The sequence below is a fragment of the Spermophilus citellus genome (assembly GCF_964194105.1).
Source record: "Spermophilus citellus genome assembly, chromosome: 9".
Taxonomy (NCBI): Eukaryota; Metazoa; Chordata; class Mammalia; order Rodentia; family Sciuridae; genus Spermophilus; species Spermophilus citellus.
Genome location: NC_138191.1, coordinates 62,827,280 through 62,843,001, shown reverse-complemented (window position 1 = coordinate 62,843,001; position 15,722 = coordinate 62,827,280). Strand labels below are relative to the sequence as shown.

The following is a 15,722-nucleotide window of genomic DNA, read 5'->3' as shown; positions in this document are numbered from 1 at the left end:
TTTTCTTTAATGCACAATTACTCTGATAAAAGGTAGTAAGTTCCTATGAAGAAGGCTGGTAAAAGATTAACAGTATAAATATTTGACAGTGTACTGGGTCTTTCCTAAAGGAAACTCAGCTTCCCCTTTATTTAATTGTGGATTTATAAATTTGGAAATTGAATGAAGGGAAATGACTATTTTTAGGACAAAGTTAAACTTTTGTCCACTTGATTTAGAATTTTGCTGATCAAGTAAGAATTTGTAGGCTTTCTATCTAATTCACTCTCAGGAATAGCATGTCCAACTAGCCAATACCATAGATCTGCATAAGACTATTCTGATTACTGCTTCGACTCTTCTGTTCATTACAAATACCATGTACACCTTGCCTTTGGTGACTGAATACTGCCACTTGGCCTCTGCAACTCAAATATCCAATTAATCTCATTGCACTTATGTTTCCCAATTTAGTTCCCATAAAGCTCTTAAAGATGTTGGAGCTTACCCCACAAATTTATTTCTCATAGTCACTATGTCTTCTGTACCCTTTCCATTATAAGTAGATATTAAATAAGAATCCATTTAAATATTGCAATATTTCTAACCCTCTGAATTCCTTCCTCTTCATTAAACCAAGGCAAGTCTAACATTTCCAATGCATCAATGTAAAACACCTTTGGGTCCATGTTTTAGCCAACCAATTTAACACTGTTAGTGCCCTTTCTAACTCTCCAAGTTACAACACTGTGAAGAATCTACTGAGTGAGCCTACATGGATGATGACCTAATCCCACTTTATGTCTCTTCAAGCATTACCCCACACCCTTAGTATCCATTTCCACATATGTTCCCTGAATTTTGCCTGCATAAATTAGAAAACTCAAACCATTCTTTGTAGTGTAACATGCCTCATCAGGGATGAGGTGTAGCACACCTCAGTTTTAGGGGTTTACTGTGGTCATATACATCTAGTTATAAACTTCAAAGCAAAGAGGTATAGTAGAAGTGGGTGCCTAGATTAGCCAAAGCAATCCTCAGCAATAAAAGTGAAGCAGGAAGCATCACAATACCAGACCTTAAATTATACTATAGAGCTATAGTAACAAAATGGCATGGTATTGACAGCAAAACAGACATGCAAACCAATGGTACAGAATAGAAGATACAGAGACAAACCCACATAAATATAATTGTCTCCTATTAGAAAAAGATGTCATAAACATACATTGGAGAAAAGATAGCCTCTTCAACAAATGGTGCTGGGAAAACTGGAAATACATATGTAATAAAATGAAATTAGACCCCTGTCTCTCATGCTGCACAAAACTCAACTCAAAGTGGGTTAAAGACCTAAGTAATAGACCTGAGACCCTACGCCTACTAGAAGAAAAAGTAGGCCCAAATTCCCATCACGTCAGCGTAGGAACGACTTCCTCAACAAGACTCCTGAAGCACAAGAAGCAAAATCAAGAATCAATAAATGGGATTGTATCAAACTAAAAAGCTTCTTCACAGCAAAGGAAACAATCAATAACATGAAGAGGAAACTACAGAAAGGGAGAAAATCATTGTCACCTGCAACTCAGATATACCATTAACATCCAAGATGTATAAAGAACCCAAAAAACTTAACACTGAAAAAAAAAATAACCCAATTAATACATGAACAAAGGAACTGAACAGACACTTCACAGAAGAAGAAATATGATTGGTCAACAAATACATGAAAAAATGTTCAATATCTCTAGCAATTAGAGAAATTCAAATCAAAACTACACTGAGATTTAATCTCACTCCAGTCAGAATGGCAATTATCAAGAAAACAGGGAACAATAAATGTTGGCGAGGATGTGGAGGAAAAGGTACACTCATACATTGCTGATGGGACTGCAAATTGGTGCCACCACTATGGAAAGCAGTACGGAGATTCCTCAGAAAACTTGGAACAACCATTGGACCCAGTTATCCCACTCCTTGGCATATACCAAAGGACTTAAAATCAGCATACTATAGTGACACAGCCACATCAATGTTCATAGCACTCAATTCACAATAGCAAAGCTATGGAACCAATCTAGGTGCCCTTCAACAGATGAATAGATAAAGAAAATGTAGTACATATACATAATGTAATATTACTCAACCATAAAGAAGATGAAATTATGGCATTTGCCGGTAAATGGATGGAACTGAAGACTATCGTGCTAAGTGAAATAAGCCAAACCCAAAAAACCAAAGGCTAAATGTTCTCTCTGATATGTAGATGCTAACTCACAATAGGCAGGGATTGGGGCATGGAGTAAAGGTTCATTGAATTGGACAGGGGAGAATAGGGAAAGGAGATGAGAATGGAAAAGACAGTAGAATGAATTGGACATAACTTTCCTATGTTCATATATGAATGCAGACCAGGGTAACTCTGCAACACATACAACTACAAGAATGGGAAGTTATACTCCATGTATGTATAAAATGTCAAAATGCATTCTACTGTCATGTATAACTAAAAACAACAAATAAAAAAAGAAGTGGGTGCTGAGGAGACTTAGTATTGTATTACAGTGACAACTGCCTCAGGGATACCATCACAATTTTTAATGTAATGCTGGGTTAATTCTCTCAGAGAGATGAAAAGGCCATTTGCACTAGGGGTGGGGAGGTTTCTTTCATTGGCAAAGAATACTCATCAGAACCCAGAGTCTCAATATCCCCCACTTTTTCAAGGTCTTACCACATATCCTCATCCAAACCTTCAGGATATTATTCTTCCTAATCAATGTCATGACTGTAATATACATGTTATAAAACTCAAGAGCTCAATTTGTGTTAAAATTCAGCCAGTTACAAGATGAGATTCTGAGGTTAATTTTCAGCTGTCTCAGCCCTGCAGCTACAGAAGATGAGAACTCCTTTATGGCACACACAGAAGCTTTCCGGTCATGTGTTTAGTGCTTAAGCCAATAACACAAATTCCTGAGCTCATCCTTTTCATTCCCCATTTTTCCTAGTGACATTAGAAGCAAACAGCCATCTTATTATATTCATTAGCTTGACAAAAGTATTGCAAAGTATCATATACACAACCACTCAGATCCTTGTTTCTTATAAATGTTTGATTAGAAGAATCCAATGGTGATATTTTGCATATCTCTATTGCCAGATCATGCCCTGGACTATCAGTGATATTTTTACTACTTGAAATAGAATCATTAGCCCCTCGAAAACTAATCAGATTAAACAGTCAATTACAGAAAACCCAGAGTTAATTCAGAACCCTCATCCTTAAAACTGTTTCCCTAGAACCTCTCTTGCCACCAAAATATGTATTGTCAAAATTCTCCAGAGAAACAGAAGCAATAGAATGTATAAACACACACACAGAGAGAGAGAGAGAGAGAGAGAGAGAGAGAGAGAGAGAGAGAGAGAGGAGAAAGGAGAATTGTAAAGAATTGGTTCACACATACAGAGGCTAAGTCCCAAGATCAGCAATTGACAAAGGGAACCTAAAGGAGTTAGAAGTTGGGCTGGGGATGTGGCTCAAGCGGTAGCGCGCTCGCCTGGCATGCATGCGGCCCAGGTTCAATCCTCAGCACCACATACAAAGATGTTGTGTCTGCCAAGAACTAAAAAATAAATATTAAAAAATTCTCTCTCTCTCTCTCTCCCTCCCTCCCTCTTAAAAAACAGATATTATGTCCACCTAAAAAATAAATATTTTTTTAAAAAGTTAGAAGTTGATGGTGTAATTCCAGTCCAAGATCTGACAGACTTGAGACCCATGAAGAGCCAATGTTTTGGATCTAATCTGAATTAAAAAAAAAAAAAAAAAAAAGACTGATGTATCAGTTCCAGGGGTCAGGCAAGAGTTCTTTCTTACTTTAGGGAGGAACAACATTTTCTATTCAGGACGTCGACTGACTGGATAAGGGCTACCCACATTAGAGAGTACAATCTGCTCTACTCAGTCTATCAGTTCAAAACCAGTCTTATCTAAAAACTCTCTCATACACACACCCAGAATAAATTTTGGCCAAATATCTGGGAACCCAATGCTCTAATTAGATTAACACATAAATTTAACCATCATAGGAAGTTGAAGTTCAATGACCTAGTGATCTTAACAAACCACTGTTAAATTATCCAATTTGGTCAAATTTCACATAAACATATGACCATACAAGCAAAATGAAAGGCCCATGCCAGTGAGTACCCTGAGGTTTAGCTTCATTAGTTTCAAAGCACTGCTGCCTGACCAGAACAATGAATTCACGTACCTATACTCCCAATACACGGTGGCAAGAGAAAGCACTACCAACACCATCAAACAGCACTTCTGTTTCTAAAGGGTGGATCTATCTAGTATTCCAATACATGGGATAGTACATTCCAGGAATCATTGTTTGCACTACAGAACCTAAGGCTGCCGTATCCACATTGGTCATATGAATGGATATTTTACCATTATAACAGTTCCTTGTTTTGTATAATATATCAAAAATAATTGTTACAAATTCCTCATCCCACCAGAAACAAAGAGCATGTCTTGAGGTTTTTGGACAATACTATAGTCCTGATCATCATCAGAAAAGAAGATTCCCTCATTTTCACTTGGACTGTAATAGACTGAACCAGTCTGATACATCATAGGATGCATTATAGTACTTCTAGTTCTATAATTAAAACTGGTTTATTCTTACATCAAAAGTCATTCACAATTTTATGTATTTTTTTAATTTCAAAAAAATAAAGCTTATACTATTTTCACAAGATTAACCATCAGGGTACTAGAAGCCTTGATACTCAGGATGCAAAGTTGTGTGTAAATCAGTACTAAGTACAGCACTGAACTGGGAAATCCTTCTTTTACAGTGGTTTCCAGGGTTCTAACTTTGTAAGTCACCTCAAGGAGAAAGTAGGGGAGGGATATCTTCATTCTCTGTTTACTTTTAAGAAATAGAGGGGATATTTCTTTTCCTTTTAAATCCCACTGGATGGCCAGGTACAATGGTGCACACCTGTAATCCCAGAGGCTCAGAAGGCTGACGCAGGAGAATTGCAAGTTCAAAGCCAGCCTCAGCAACTTAGTGAGATCCTGTGTCAAAATTTTTAAAAATGGCTGAGGACTTGGCTCAGTGGTTAAGTGCCCCTGAGTTCAAACCCTGGTACCCCTGCACCACCAAAAAGAAAAAAAAAAAAAAAACCTCACTGTATGAAGATGTCTTTTGAGTTGGTACTCCCAGAAGCTCTCATTTAAAAGGCCAAAACCTCTGGATTTCACCCCAGCCCAGTCCTCATTTTGTTTTTCCAGCTCTGAGGTAAATTTTGATTTATTTCTTGGTTGACAGGACTTCCATACCCGTGCTCCTCTTAGCATCTTATCTTGCCCAAGCAGCAGCAGCTCAGTCCAAAAAGTGCCATGGCCAAAGGGATTGGGGAGTCATTTCACATTCCAGGATGGAGAAAGGGGGACTTGGGGATACTTTGCCAGCGAGAGGCCATGACTCACCTCAACCCCAAATCCTGCCTCTTCCCAGCTCCTACACCCAACGGGGTAATGACCACACAGGGCAGGACACAGGTCCCCACAGCCCTCATATTTGTAATGGCCCAAAGGGTTATAAGACAAAAATCTCCTGAGTAGATGCCAAGCCAAGGCATACAATGCTGTCTCTTTAACTCTGCACAAAAGGAAGAATGCCTTTTCCAACAATGCTCTCATCTCAAAAGAAGGTACTGCTTCAGCCACTGGAAATGTTTGGCTCAATTCTTCTCTTTGTATGCTGGGAGCCATAGAAGACAAAGAAAATATTGAATATGTATGAAGCACAGAATGGGTGGGAGTGTAATGCATTAAAGGTAGGGTGTTCACATCAATTATGCATTTCATAAAGAACTAGAAGAGAGGAGTTCAAAGGTTCCCAACACAAAAAAATAAACTTTTAAGGAGATGGAAGTGCTAATTACTCTGATTTGATCATTACACTATATGTGAGTGTATCTTGAATTATCATAATGTATGCATAATTATAATGTCAAAAATACATATATCTTGACAAAAACAGTAGTATATTCATATGGAACCATCAAAAATGAACTTTTATTTTTGATGAAAAAGACTAATTCAATTGCACTCTTTTTTTCCTCTCTCTCTTTTCTCTAAACTCTTTTAACTGGCTTGCTGAAATTATCAGTTTTCTCCATTTCCCTTCTAAAATATCAAAGTTATGTTCAAGATACTGAGTAGAGTATACTTTACCACTCTTGGTCAGTTGTCTCTGCTCTACTCAACCTACACACTTCTTCCCCCGTGGCTAGCTTGTATGCTTTGGAAGAATCGGTTTGTGGTATGTTTTCATTATTCTAATTATTTTAAATTAAAATTTTTGAAAACTGATTTAGTATGTGTGAGAAAAGAAACAGTTATAGTTTCATGAAATTTAAGGTAAATGCTTTGATAAGGTCTAAATAAAGGCAGTTACTAAAAATGTGCTGTCAAAATAAGGGTAGGTGAAAGAAGCATGAAAGTTTGGGGAGGGCGTTAAAATCTCAAGGTATGCTACACAGAGAATGCTTTGCAAGTATCTTTACTTTTTGTTCAGCTTTCAAGAGCTCAAAACTAGAAATCGTAGGCAATACAATATGGTTATGGTTAAATCAAAAAAAGGGACAAATTACAACATTAGTAAGTAGATCCACACTTTAAAACTAAACACAACAAGGTTATAACCCAACTTCAAAATATTGGAGTAGGTATATATATTTTCAGTTTTTAATATAAAATGTTAATGACTCATTTGAAAGATTCCTCAATTTGACTATTGAACTAATTATAATTCTCATGAATTCTTCCACTATACTTTTTAAAAAGTAATTTAAAAAAATTATTAATTTGTATAACTTTTTAAAAATATGTATTATGAAGTTCTTTAGACAAGATTTTTTTCCCTTTATTTGTTCTTTTGCATCATACATGAGAGTAGAATGTATTTTGACATATTATACTACATGGAGTATAACTTCCCATTATTGCGGTTGTACATGATGTGGAGTTACACTGGTCATGTATTCACATATGACCATAGGACAATTATTTTCCAAATACAATATTTATTAGATTCCCAATGCCTGCCCAATAATTCTAAACTGTTTCCTAGCTGACGCTCCAAATTTTTACCTAATTAAAAGTTCTATTTTTAAAAAATTTTATAGTCATATATCTTGTCTTTAACCCAACTAGACATTGTTCTCTGAATATGGCTTTAATAATGCTCCACACATTATTCATGCTACTTTCTTTAACAGGATGGAAGAAGAGAAAGAAGGAAGGTAGGGAAGAAGGGACCTTTGGAGAACAGGATGAGGAGGCTCAAGGGACAAGTTTAAGCAATAATGACTTAATCACATCACAAATGTTCCCAGGGCATCTGTTCTCCTACTTGTTTCTATCCTCCCCACTTATTACACAATCCTCCACATATTATTCACAATGATGTCCTAAAGCATTATTAAATGTGGTAAGTACAAGGAATCCATCAACATATGAAAAAATATAAATGAAATCAATCATGTGGAAGAAAGCAGAATTCAAAAGATATAAGTAAAATGTATCTAACCTGGAAAAGTACTAATGTAAATTTTGAGTGATATAAATAACCATTTATGTAATTCATTTATTCTACACATTTTCTTGGTTGAGATGAGATTAGTTGTAAAATGAATTATGAGAAGTTAAAGGACTTGAAAATTGGAAGAAAAAAAATCAGAACCCTCTATTAGTTGGCACCCAGTTGAGTTCCAAATCAGGAATCTCTAAAACATCCGATGGACTGTGATTTTTAAATAACTCTTAAAATAATATTTCTTGAACTTTTAGTCTCTTCACTTCTTTTCACTTCTCACCCAAGAGGAAATCAGTAATTTATTTTTCATATTTTATTACCTTTCTGTCCCTAATTTTATGCTTTCATCAATTTGATGGATAAAACCTAAAATAAGTTTTCAAAGAGGTTGAAAATTATGTCCATGCAAAAAAAAAAAACCTGCACAGATATGTATAACAGCTTTACTCATAATTGCTAAGACTTAGAAGCAACCAAGATGTCTTTTAGTAGGTGAATGAACAAACTGTAGTGCAAACAGACAATGGAATATTATTCAGTGCTTAAAAAAAAAGAGCTATCAAGCCATGAAAAGACATGGATGGAACTTAAATGCATATTACTACATGAAAGACAGAGGTTGGGGGTAGTGAGGGATTAATAGATGAAGCACAGATAATCTGAGGGCACTGAGGCTCTACTATATGATATTATGATAATGAATACATCATTATGTTTGTACAAACCCACAGAATATACAACACACCAAGAGTGAGCCTTACTGTAAACTCGCAACTTTGAAAAGATGTCAAGCTAGATTCATCATTTGTAACCATGTGCCACTCTGGTGGGGAATGATGATACAGAAAAGGCTGTGCATGTGAGATTAGGGGATATATGGGAAGTCTCTATACCTTCCTCTCAATTTTGCTGTGAACCTAAAACTGCTCTAAAAAAAATAAAGTCTTTAAAAATGACAGTGTTATGAAAAATTTCTAAGCTAGAAAAGACCTTGAGTAATTATCTTCCATCTCCCTATTTTAGACAGCATCACAATAATGTCATCCCAGGCAGATGAAGAGCTATGTTATTTTTTAAACCTTCAGAGGAAAAGATTCTATGACCTCCCCACATTAACAACTCTCACTGTCGGGAAATTCTTCCATCTATAATCTAAGTCTCTCATGCTGCTGTTCAAATCAGTTTCCACTGCAGAGCTGAGTCAATATTGAGAACAGCTGTTCTTCATTCTCTATGTAGAAATTCTTCATTTGCTGCCACTGGAATATAATGAGATTGAATTTTCCATATAGTTTTGATTTACTCTTTAACTTATTTCCTTGTCCAAGCCGATTAACCCCAGTTCTTCAACCTACCCAGAGAGTTCATTCATATTCTTCCCTATGTTCCAATATCACTTTGTAAGTATCTCCACTAGAGCACTATCACAATTTAATGTAATTACGTATTTGGGTGACTATTTTCCAAAAACACTTCCTCCTGTCTTATTTATGTGTCTGTTTCTACATATGGCATGTAATAGGTTCCAATAAATGACTTTCGAATGAAAGAATAAATGGAAAAGCATCCAGATAAACCATTGTCTTCTTACCATTCAGGCATGTTTGTGACTATCCTCTGTCAGTTAAGTTTCTTTTGGTAATAAGTAAGAGCAATCAACTCTACTCATTGGAGCAAAAACAGAGAATGTTTTGAGAGAATACTGAAATATCTTACAGAATCTAAGGAAGTACTAAACTAAGGCTCAGAAAGTATAGAAACCAGGGTATTTCCTCTTCACAAAGTGGTGTCTTCCTTTCCACCGTATTGCAACATATCTCAGCTACCAGTAACTTCCAACAACACTGAATCTCTACTTGCAACATTTCCATTTCATAAGAAAAACAGATTGGCCCAATTGAGGTCAGGTGACAGTCCTGAACCAATTAGGCATCATCCTGAGGACAGAGGTGGTTAACAAGGAGATGGCTGTCAGGACAGATGTCAGGAAAGGATGCACTGTGCATGTTGGCAGCTCCTTAGAGAATAACCATGCGTTGTGGAACCACCAAAGAGAGGCCTACTACAAACTGATCCCTTGGGCACATTGTCATTGTTCAGTTCCTATGAGGATGTCACAGAGCTGAACAAACAAGACAATTCAATTTTGCTTGACTATTTCTCTTTAGGCTCTCTGGTAGCAAGATTTAAGAAGATAAAAACCTGTCTTACTGAGATGAAGTGTAAATTTCCTTTGAACTATGGATCAGTGCTTGAGCTAATGACAAATATTATCACAAGATTTACGGCACACAGAAAAGTCTTTCTTACAGAAACTCAGTGCACTTTATGTGTCATTGAATTGGTAGCAGACACATCCCCAAGATACTGACTACAAAGAATCTAAAGAGAGTGGCAAAGAATCTAAAGAGAGTTGGCCCCAAAGAGCCAACCCATTGATTGGGGATGCCTGCAGCATCCTATCCTGAATTTCCTCACAAGGACACATGTCAGAAAGTCATTGGAAAAGGAGGAAAGGAGTAATTGTTCAGCTACATAATAATAATATTTGGCAAAAATTTAGCAACTTTTTATTTAAGTCAAAATTTTGTCATATCTCTTTTTTATTGATTTATTTTAATTTCGTACATTATAGTTGTACATAAAAGTGGAATTCATTGTGATATATTCAGATATGCACAGGACATTAATTTCATGTTGTTGTTCCTCCCCTTTCCCATCCTTCCTACTCTCCCCTCTCATTCCTCTTCTTCTACTATTCTCCTATTTTTCAAAAGATCCACCCTTTTAATTTCTTATTTCTCTCTTATTTCATTTTGTAATTAGGTTAAAATTACAAAACTAAATCACTATGACAGCTTTAGAATGGCCACAAATTTTTTGCAACTCTTTTCACTAAGAGGAGGAATTGCTTTCCCCAACCCTTGAATCTGGATTGACATTAACACTTTGGTTTGACTGAATGAGGAGGAAATGTCTGTGAATTCCAAACCTAGGCCTCCATAGACCTTATGAACAGGCCAAAAAAGAAGATAAGAAACCATTTGGAGATCCCTATATTGGGAGATGTTTCATAGAAGGAGGTAAACTATACGTCACTCAAATTGTCTTTTATTTAGTTTGGCACAAGACTATGATCTTCCATCAGAAAAATATTTAGCATATCTATATACGTAGCCATATATAGATATATGGTCTATACAGATCTATGATATAAATATACAGATATATGTCACCAAATTTATAGGCAAAGTAAGTTTCCAAACACTTTGGAGTAATTCTCATAACAAGAATTTGGCTAATCCAAGATTATTCTTCTCCAGGTTAAAAAATTCAAGTAGTCTATAAAATATTCCTCCAAACATAAGGCCATTTTTAAAATTCTTGCTACTCTTTTTTTGCATCATTTACTGAGAGGATTTCACTTATGTTTTATGTTTCCAATTCTGTTCTCTTGAGTGAGTTAACTGAAAGTTAACTGAGTAGTTGAAATCTATAGACCATCTCCCTGGATGTAGAGATTTGGCTTTGCTCCACTTCATCTTCCCTGACTTCCTGATTTGGAGATCTGTCACAGGCCCCTGCTGTGAGATCTTCTTTATTCTGTTTTCCTTTTATCTTCACCCAGAGACTTTCAAGAATTCTTCTTTGTTCCTCCCATTTCCATAGTTACTTTGGTATTTGAATATCTTCCTCTGTGTCATCCTGCTAGTGAGAGGTTTATGGATGCTTAGTTTGCATGTAGAATGAGAGCTGGGATACTTAATAATTAGCACAGACTCCATCCTAGAAATTCCCACAGCTGGCCATATCATATACCCTTCTGTACTCATTATTTTTACTGTTTTGGGTAATATTCTGCTTCTCCGTCTAAATGAGTCACAGTTTCTTGTCATAAAAAATCATATTTATTTTGTATGGTTCCATCCCTTATTTATTTTTAATCTGATACCTTCATTGTTCCTCTGTCAGTTTCCAGTTTCTGATTTTCTTTTCTCCCATGATAATTATTTGATTTTCTGTACTTCATTTACTTTACTTTACTTTCTCTTAGTCTAGCCCTCTGAAAAGAATATGGTGATTACCCTAATAAACAGTAGGCAAAAAACTAAACTCTTTGTGACTCAAGTTAGACCATATTATTTAAAGAGATTTCTTCAATCCTTAGTATTTTTCCATGCAACAGCACACCATAGAACCAGCTGCCTCTATTCACCACCTGCCGCTCTAAAACAAATAATGATGCCCTGGAATGAAGGGGTGGGGGAGTTTCATGGGAAAATTGGGATGCTATTGATTAAAAACATTTAAAAAAATTCTTCCAATTCTTTTTAAATGGAGTTTACATTGGTTTAAAAAAAAAAAAAAAAAAAGTAAAGCCAAGCATTTGATCCCATTCATCAAAAAGCATTTATTGAGAACTTTGGTAATACTGTTTACATCTACGTGCCTCAGCTTCCAACGTGTTTACATAAATCACATGGGAAACAGGTAAGTAGATTATAAACAAGTTATATATGAAACACTTTCACCTAATAAACTATATAAATGAAAGAAAAATGTTTCTATTTTGATATAAGAAAATGGTGTCTCAGAGAAGTTAAAAGACATACCTAATCAATCTCCTGACCACTGTAACCTTTGCATCATGCTGCCTTTGTGTGAGTCTCTATGAAGGCAGAGAGATATAGGAATACATTCTGATTTGAAAGAGTTTATAAATGAGTTATGAAGAAATGCCAGACACATAAAAGACAAATAACATGATGTTGATGATGATGATGATGATGACAGTTAACATTTACATTGTGCTTGCCCTGTGCCAAGCATTGTTTTATATGCAATGACTCATTTAATTCTCTCAGCAATCTTGTGAGATAGTCATTATTTTTACCCTCACTGCAGAGATGAGATCATTAAGGCACAGAGAGATTTAGTTACTTGCCTGAAGTCACCAGGATCGTGAATGGTAGGATTTGAAATTATTTAAAATTAGGACTTGAACCAGCTGCCAAGCTCCAGGCTCTATGTTTGACTAGTATATTCTACTATCTTACTACACAGCAGTATCTGGAATACTTCATATTCATGATTTAATGAGTATGTATACTAGAATACCAAGGAAATTTATATTGGAAGAACAAAAGAAAATAGTTGTGTCACAAAAACAAAACAAGTTTAGAACAGAAATTTGAGGTAAGCTTTATTTAACAAGAGGACATTTAAAAATATTAGAAGTAAAAAGGAAAAAAAAAAAAGGTCTTTTTGCTTGGTATTTTCAAGACTCCCAATGAACCAGTCCAATGAAAGTGAGGACTTTTGTAGTAACATAATGAGAATTAGGACTGGCATGTTAGAGTGAATAAATTGTGACTTGTCTCCAATGAAATCTAAGTCTGAATCTAAGTAAGAGGTTGCAAATAGTGCCCAAGAGCTACATATGACCCATGGGCCTATGTTGTGTGACCTATACAGAATTCTTTTAAAATTTGGGACAACATTTACATTCAGGTTTGGAGTTCAAAGGTTACACATAAAACTCAAGATTTCTAGCTCTCTTTAAAAAATAAGAATACATTTCAACATTGAGTATGCTTTCAGACTGACAATATTGAGGGGGATCAGTTCCTGGACTCTTTCACTGTCAAATTGGGCTATAGTTAAATGAGATACAGCTCATACACATCTCACAACAAATACTTGGTGTCCTTCACTCCTTAATGTTCTCTGTGTGGCTTCTATAATATTTGAGCTAGCAATTTTTCAAACATGTTGTTCTCTAAGGAGATTCAGTAAAGGTACTTGCCTTCAGGAGTCAGACCTGGAAATGTAGCCCTCTGTAGAGATAAAGGAGCTGTCCAATTCCAATAGGGGAATCTTTCAAGAGAAAGAAACCTTGGTATTAGAAGTGCTAACTTGAATGTGCATGAAAATATGGCATAATGAATCCCAGTATTATGCATAATTATAATATAACTCAGGTAGAGTGCTTGCCTAGCATGTGGAAGGCCCTGGCTTCAATCCCCAGTACTAGAAAAAAAAATCTGTACATAAAAGGAAAGGTTAAAAAGGCAAAAAGGAGAAGAGGGAGTACCTACAGGGACCAGTAATTTATATTTTCTAAATTCAATTTCCTAATTCATAAGTTAAATGAAAAGGAATCTAGCAATCCCACTACTGGATATATTTCATTCAAAGGAATGAAATCTGTGTGTTAAAGAGATAACTAGAATGCTATGTTAGTTGCAGCATTATTCACAATAGCTAAGATAAGATATAGAATCAAATCAAGTATCAATCAATGGATGAATGGATAAAGATAATGTAGTGGATATACACAAGGGACAATTGAGCCTTTAAAAATAAGAAAATCTGGAGGATCCAAGATGGCAGGCCAGAGGGAGGCAGCATTCTGTGTTACTCCATGACCAGGGACTCAAATAGTGAGAATACTACTTCTCTGTAAGCGATATTCCTGCTCCTGCACAGGAATCCCAGCCACCAGGCCTGTCCAGGGCTCTAGGTCTCTGCATCAGAGTAGGTCTCCCAATTACTCACCCACGCAGGACTACTGGGTACCCAAGCGGGCACCATCAACACCTGCACAGAACTTTCAGCCACCCACCGAGCGGAAATCACCGAGGCCACTCCCATGCAGGACACCCGGCTGCTTCTCACAGATAGGAACTCTGGCTGCCACTTTCATGTGGATCCCATCTATCAACATGGGGCTCCCCTGGTCACCACCATCTTGGGACTCTGCAGCAGCAGAGATACAGTAGCCTGCCTGCACCCAGGAACTTCACACAGGCTCTGAAGTCAGCTGACAGCCACACACTACATGCCACAGAGCTCATCTCTGAACTTATCATCCAATACCATGGCTCAGCTCCCCCCATATGACCTGACAGCCCACTGCTGAAAGCAGGTGCCTCCATCTTGGGTCACCTTCATCACCATCTTCAGTGGGGGCAACTCCCAGGTTGGAACTCCAGCTGTTTAGGTACCCAGTTTCTAACTCGCCCCTCTCCCCAGCAGCTCCAACTCCAGGACAGTGACACCCTGGTTACCTTCACCATCCTGAGGGCGGGGATACCAACTAACAACAGACGACCTCCCCTATTGGATGAGAAGGGAAGCATGAAAAATACTGATTTCCAACCAAAACAATCCTGTTTCTTTAAGATTTTTTTTCTCCCCCTCTCTATTTTCCTGCCTTCACATCCCCAACATATGTGAAACCAAGTACTTTGCATGAATTAGGATTTTGAGAACTGGGACATCTGAATAGTATAGTACAGCTGTGTTGTATATATTTTTTCTTTTATCCCACCAATTTCTACTATTTTAACATTTTTAATTTTTCTTTATATGTGTGTTTGTTTTATGTATCTACTGTCTTCCCACTCACTTGTCTACCCAAAATTACTTCCTCTCCCTTCTCTCATTATTAATTTTCTTCTTTAGATTTTTCTTTCACACTTCCTAGGACATAACAACTCTTTATCTTCATCTCCTACCTCCTCAGCATATCATCCTACTCCTCACCCCCAGTTCTTTGTCCAACATCAGAAACTGTAAGCACTTTTACAAACCTACTGAGTATATCGTAGATAATAATTGAATTCACCATTTCTATACATTGTGACCAAACTATAAGCATCTTAATAGCAAACATTTGTTTTTAGGGTGTATACTGTTTATGTTGGAATCTGATAACATTGTCCTTCACCTCAAAGGAGAGGTATTGAATCCCAACACTGGCACTATAAGCCTCTAGGGTAAAAAAAAAAAATGGTAATGCCTTGTATCCACAGTGCTAGAAGGGAAGACACATAAACAATATGGAAAGACAAGGGAAGAAAGTGACCCAAACATATCAAGATACCAACATTATTAGAATTCATGGCCAGCACAGCAGAAGATATTACAGAGAAGGAGTTCAGATGTACATGATTAAAATGCTCTATGAATTAAAGGATGATATAAGAGAGCAACTACAGGCTACAAAAATCATTTTGACAAAAGCTACAAAAACAAATACAGGAAGCAACAGATTACTTCAATAGGGAGGTAGAGGTTCTAAAAAAAAAAACTAAACAAACAGAAATCCTTGAAATG

General features: G+C 36.5%; 1 long non-coding RNA gene across 2 annotated transcripts in view; it reads right to left on the bottom strand.

Moving 5' to 3' along the window:
* Positions 1–15,722, bottom strand: part of LOC308655183 — a 124,637-nt gene that overhangs the window by 71,642 nt on the left and 37,273 nt on the right. Inside the window, exon 2 of one of the 2 annotated variants that reach the window (XR_014023406.1) lies at positions 13,408–13,478. The exons of the other annotated variant lie outside the window; for it this stretch is intronic. This is a non-coding gene — a long non-coding RNA (uncharacterized lncRNA). The remainder of the gene's footprint in view (positions 1–13,407; positions 13,479–15,722) is intronic. 2 annotated transcript variants of the gene reach the window in all.